The sequence below is a fragment of the Cricetulus griseus genome, chromosome 3, assembly GCF_003668045.3.
Source record: "Cricetulus griseus strain 17A/GY chromosome 3, alternate assembly CriGri-PICRH-1.0, whole genome shotgun sequence".
Taxonomy (NCBI): domain Eukaryota; kingdom Metazoa; phylum Chordata; class Mammalia; order Rodentia; family Cricetidae; genus Cricetulus; species Cricetulus griseus.
This window is the reverse complement of record NC_048596.1, coordinates 182,033,122-182,039,121: the sequence shown is the minus strand read 5'-3', so window position 1 is coordinate 182,039,121 and position 6,000 is coordinate 182,033,122. Positions and strand designations below refer to the sequence as shown.

General features: G+C 45.6%; 1 protein-coding gene across 1 annotated transcript in view; it reads left to right on the top strand.

The window, feature by feature from the left end:
• The first annotated feature begins 3,013 nt into the window (after nucleotides 1-3,013).
• Nucleotides 3,014-6,000, top strand: part of Gfod2 (glucose-fructose oxidoreductase domain containing 2) — a 36,397-nt gene continuing 33,410 nt past the window's right edge. Inside the window, exon 1 of the mRNA XM_027405853.2 lies at nucleotides 3,014-3,205. The gene's annotated coding sequence lies outside the window, so the exon portion shown is untranslated. The remainder of the gene's footprint in view (nucleotides 3,206-6,000) is intronic.

Genomic DNA, 6,000 nt, shown 5'->3' with positions numbered 1-6,000 from the left:
TGGGTTCGGGTGAGGGAATCTGAGGATTGAATAAAGACAAGACAGCTGATCATTCTTGCAAGGAGAATGCCATTTATTTCAAAGGGGAGTAGGCTTATATACCAACGGCAGCCACTGTGGAAATTTACTCTGATCAAGGTCCATGCACGAAAGTCGTCCCCCCAACCCCCACCCCACCCCCACACAATGGGTGGATAATTTGCATTCTTACATACAGGCCTAGTTGGAAGGAGGGAATGAGGAAGTAACACCTAGTGGAGAGACAGTCAATGGACCCTAAAGGGATCCCCAACACTGGACTATATAAGACTGGGTAAGTGAGTTGAGCATTGGCATGTATATGTTCCTCCTTGGTTTTGTTTTTATCTGTATGTTTTGCTTACATATAAGTCTGTGCACCACCTGTGTGCCTGGTGCTCTTGAAAGTCATCAGATCCCCTGGAACCAGAGTTCTAGATATTTGTGAGCTGTCAAATGGGTGCTGGGAACTGACTCCTGTCCTTTGTAAGTGCTCTTAACCTCTGAGCTATCTCTCCAGCTCTGTTCTTGAGTGTCACGTGACAGCTGCTTCAAGTTTCTCTCACCGTGACTTCCCCATAATAGTGGACTGTAACTGGAAATTATGAACCAAATAAACTTCCTCTCTTAAGTTGTTTTTGTGTGTTCAGGGAAAGAAACCAAGACACCTCACATTCCCTTGGTTCAATCCCTAGCAACAAAGGAAGAAAAAGGAAGTCAATTTTCTGGGCTTGCTTCCCAGACTTAAAAGGTAACGTTAATGTGGAGCCATTGGAACCAGGGGGGTGATAGCATGCCTGAGCAGTGCTCAGTCCTTCCATGAGTCTTGTGTGACTGGTTCTCCTGATCCCATAAAACTAGAGGTTTGTACAGAAAAGGGATACTGTAAATTATACTGGTGTCTATATGAGGTAAGATACAGAGATAAAAGATAAGGGCATGAACTAGGATGCCACAAGTAGGCCATAAAAACCAGCAAGGCTGAGAAGTATTAGGAGATAAAAGTTGGCACAAGATGGGTAATTGCTGAAGAAACAAGGCAAACAAGCTTTTTGTTTTGTTTTGTTTTGTTTTTCGAGACAGGGTTTCTCTGTGGCTTTTGGAGGCTGTCCTGGAACTAGCTCTTGTAGACCAGGCTGGTCCCGAACTCACACAGATCCGCCTGCCTCTGCCTCCCAAGTGCTGGGATTAAAGGCGTGCACCACCAATGCCCGGCTGCAAACAAGCTTTGATTGGAGGGAGTAACTATGATGGCTATTGATACTACAAAAAGAAGCAGGTGGCTGCTAAGTCACTGGAGTGAGGTTTGCTGAAGGAACAAGACTCATCTCTCAAGGAGACATGTTCTTGGAAAAGGATTTTTTGGTGGTCTATAAATCTTGAATGTTGATAGTGAAAATCAACCATCAGTTATTTGTCTTTTCTTTTTTGAGACAGGGTCTCTCTGTGTAGCCCTGACTGTCCTGGATGGAACTCTGTAGTCCATGATGGCCATCTTCCTCTGTTTCCAAAGTATTGGTATTAAAGGTAATAGCCACCATCCTGGCTATTATCAGCTATTTAAAAGCTCTAAAAGTCCTGAGTTAAAGTGTGGGGCTTAACACTGCATTTTCCTAAATTTGCATTTTTAGAGAATGTTTCATTCAGTAGCATCTTACAGATGAATTTTGTCTGGCAGTGCTGTGGTGTAAACCCAGGCTCTCACACGTACTAGGCAAGCGCTCTACCTCTAAGCTACACTCCCAGCACCTACAATTCTTTGGGAAGAGCTAATGTAGAGGGAGAAATGGGAAATCAGATAAGCACAAAAGTAACTTTTGGCAGTCACAACTGGGGTTGTGTGCTAATGGCATCTACTGTGTAGCGCCCAGGTTTACTGCTTACCATCCTACAGCAAATAGTCTTATCCATCTCAGCCTAACAAAACACTATCAGGCTTTAAAAGTTAGCAGTATCACTGCTGAAAAGCCCTGATCTAGGAGAAATATAAAATGCAAGCCAGTCAATGGTGGCACATGCCTTTGATACCAGCACCTGGGAGGCAGAAGCAGGCTGATCTCTGTGAGTTCAAGGCCAGCCTGGTCTACAGAGTGAGTTCCAGGACAGCCAGGGCTTCAAGAGAAACCTTATCTCAAAAACAAACAAAACAAATGAAGAAACAAAATTAATTTCAAGAAATAGAAAATAGTCCACATTTTAACTCTGATCCTGTCTGTCTCTAGTGGACATGGGATAGCAGCCCATTTGAAGAGGAAGCTTCGAAGCTTCGACTTCTTTTCACCCTGGAAGCTGCCCTGGTGCAGAAACATAGTGGTAATGGTGACAAGCCTTAAATTGGTAAAGGGTCACAGAACCACCTTCAGCAGACATGTTCTTTCATCCCATCCTGCTGTACGATGAAGACTAGGAGCCTCCCCCTTTGCAGCAAAGTAGCCAAGAGAATAATTCCCACACAGAATAAACCCCAGTCACATTCTGCAGAGTCAATTTCACACTCAGGTCTACCAGCTTCATTATAATAGTCTGGTAAAACTAAGGGTAGTCTCATTACAGAATCTATTTCCTTGAGAGAACACAGGCTCCATAGGGAACTTGAGGTCACAGTCTAAAAGAGAAGTGACATTTAAGGAACAACCAGAGGAAGAGACCAGACAGACACCTGAGCAAACAGGCAAGCCAATCATTCCGAGTCAAAAAATCCGACCAGTTGGAGATACCTGGGCCTCTACAAAGGTCGCTGTCGAACACGAGACCTTTCTTCATCCCAGGGAAACCTCGAAAGCACCTACATTCTTGACGCCAGTGGGCAAACTCGAGAGCGTCCGAGGTTGGAAGTCCCTACATAGCATCCACACCTCTCTGGCAGAAGCAAGAGAGCCAACAGCTTCCCGGCCGGTTTCATAAGCACCGCCCCAAAGCAGGAGCATGCGCAGCTCTCCATCCCGACCCCTCCCAGCAGGTTCCACCCCCGTCACAGAGCATGCGCTGTCCTCCAGCCGCCCCGCCCCTCCCTACCAGAGCTCCCTGTTCCTTAGAAACCGGACGGCGTGTTCCCGGTATCGGTGCGCTGGATTCCGGTGCCCGCGCATCCGCACTAACCTCCCTCAAGACGGTCGGGCGGCCTCCGAAAGCCGTCCAGATCTATGGTCTCGCGAGCGGCTCTGGACGGGCGATGCCAGCGTGCCAGGTGAGAGGCAGCCGGCGGCGGGTGAGGGCGAAGGAGGGCATGGCGCTGCTGAGAGCGGGCGCTGGCCCGGCCTCTGCCGCCGCCCGCCCGGCTCCTGAGGTTGGAGGCGAGCATACGCCGGGCCCGGGCTGGAGAAGGCCTGTGTTAAATGCCATTATGTGCACTGCGCTAAGTACGAGGGTCGCCCTGGGGTTCGTTTTCCCCACCTTAGAGATAGGACCTGCGCATTTGGATGCAGAATTCTCGATTCTGTAGGATCTTGAACCTAACCCATCGTTATACAGATGTGAAACCCTAGGCTGCCTCGCCTAGGGCGGAGCAGACCACTCCATACCTTACCTGTGTGAGGATGGGCACTTTGTAGATGAGCATTTGTGAGGTGTGGGAACTTCACACAAAGGAGTCGTCGCATAGCTGGTTCATCCTCTCGCAAAATGAGATGGGATTTTTAAGCAGCACATATATAAGAAACTGGTGTTAAGGTAACAGCTTGAAAAAAGGAACATCCCAGAAGTGTTTGGTTTACCTTGCCAGCCCCGAGTACTGTACCCTGGCTGGCCCTGGCCTACTTTTGTAGCTCAGGAAAACGACAACAACAACAACAACAACAAAAAACCTGCTGGATTTGGGGAGACAAAAGACGAGATGAGGTGTTCCTGCTAAGGTTTTATTACATCTAAATGTGAGGAAAGACGTGGCTGGGAGACGGGCATTTGTGAGGCACTGTATGATGTGAACAGTTTACCTTCCAGACTGCAGCAGGATCTAACGAACAGGACAGAAATGTAAAGGTATAAAACTGTATTGGGTAGACAGCAAGGAAGTTTTGGTAGATTTGTGTTCATTGTTCCCAGTATCATGCTAAGGACAGGACACATGAGGAAGAAATCAAAACCCAGCTCAGGCACTATTCTTACGATCTGTGGGCACAAAGGCTTCTTGATGGAAGGCCATTCAGTTGAAAGAAACAGCCCTTAAACTAGAAGAAAGACAACATTATCATCATACAGCGTGATAAGGAAAATGATTGTCTTTGAGTAGGGGAAGCTAGATTCATCTGTGATAAGGAAATTCATTTCCTTCTAAAAATAACTACACCAGAGAATACAAGAGTTTCAGGAAATCCATTTTACAGAAAACAGAAAATTAATGCTTTAGAGCTATGAATTTAAAACATGTTTTGGGGCCAAGAATGGAGATTTTTGTATGCAGTTCAGTTGGTAGAATCCCTTTATCCCCTGCACACACACCCCCCCACACACACACACACACACAGGGTTTCTCTGTAGATCTGGCTGACCTGCCCCACAACTTGCTCTGTAGATCAGGTTGGTCTTGAACTCACAGAGATCCACTTGCCTCTGCCTCACGAGTGCTGGGATTAAAGTCATGTGCCACCACATCCAGCTAAATTGACAGTTCTAAAGAATCCCTATTTTATAGAAAATTCTGTTATAAAGAATCTTCATTTACAATATGGTTGTCACTTTTCCTATGAGATTATTGGTCTGGGTCTAATCCTTTATTTATTTATTTTATTTATTGAGATTGGTTTTCATATAGCCCAGGTTGGCCTCAAACTCACTGTGTAGCTGAAAATGACCCTAAACTTCTAATCCTCCTGCCTCCACCTTCCAAGTACTAAGACTTCACCACCATGTCTGGTTTTATAAGGCACCAGAAATTGAACGCAGGGTCTTCTTGTACATGCTAGGCATGCACTATATGAACTGAGCTACAACTGTAATCTTCCATTACTAATATTTTTTTTACATTTTATTTATTTTGTATGCATGAATATGGAGGTCAGGGACAGCTAGTCCTACCATGTGGATCCTGGGGGTGGAACGTGGGTGTCAGGCTTGGCAGCATGTAGTTTTACCTGGTCAACCACCTCCAGGTCTGTGTATGTGTGTGTGTATGTGTGTGTGTTGTGTGTGTGTGTCTGTAGAAATTCAAGCTGGGGGCTGGAGAGATGGCTCAGAGGTTAAGAGCACTGGCTGTTCTTCCAGAGGTCCTGAGTTCAATTCCCAGCAACCACATGGTGGCTCACAACCATCTGTAATGAGATCTGGTGCCTTCTTCTGGCCTCCAGGGATACATGCAGGCAGAACACTGTATTCATAATAAATAAATAAATAAATAAATAAATAAATAAATAAATATTAAAAAAAAAAAAGAAATTCAAGCTGGGTGAGGTTGGTATGTGCCTGTAATCCTATCACCCAGGGAGATAGGAAGATAGCAAGTTCTGTGCCAGTCTGGGTTGTATATTAAGATCATGTCTCAAAAATACAAAAAGAGGGCCAGAGAAATGGCTCAGTGGTTAAGAATGCTTGGTGTTGCTGGGCGGTGGTGGTGCATGCCTTTAATCTCAGCATTTGGGAGGCAAAGGTGGGTGGATCTCTGTGATTCAAGGCCAGCCCATTCTATACAATGAGTTCCAGTACTACATAGAGAGATCCTGTCTTGGAGAAAAAAAGAGAACACTTGATGTTCTTGCTCAGGATGGGTTAGGTACCCAACACTCACATGGTGGCTCACAACCATCCATAAATCCAGTTCCAGGGAGTCTGGCATTCTCTTCTGGTTATGACTTCATTCTCTTCATGACTTCAAAGTTCTGAGACAGCCAGTGTTACATACATGGTTGAGTTTCTGTCTCAATAAAAAATATACACTTTTTTTTTTTAAACCAAGATTGCATGCTGTAGTCCAAGCCAGCCTGGAACTTTCTTAGCTATTCTCCTGCTTCAGTTTCCCAAGTCAAGACCCACCATAGCTGGTATAAATAA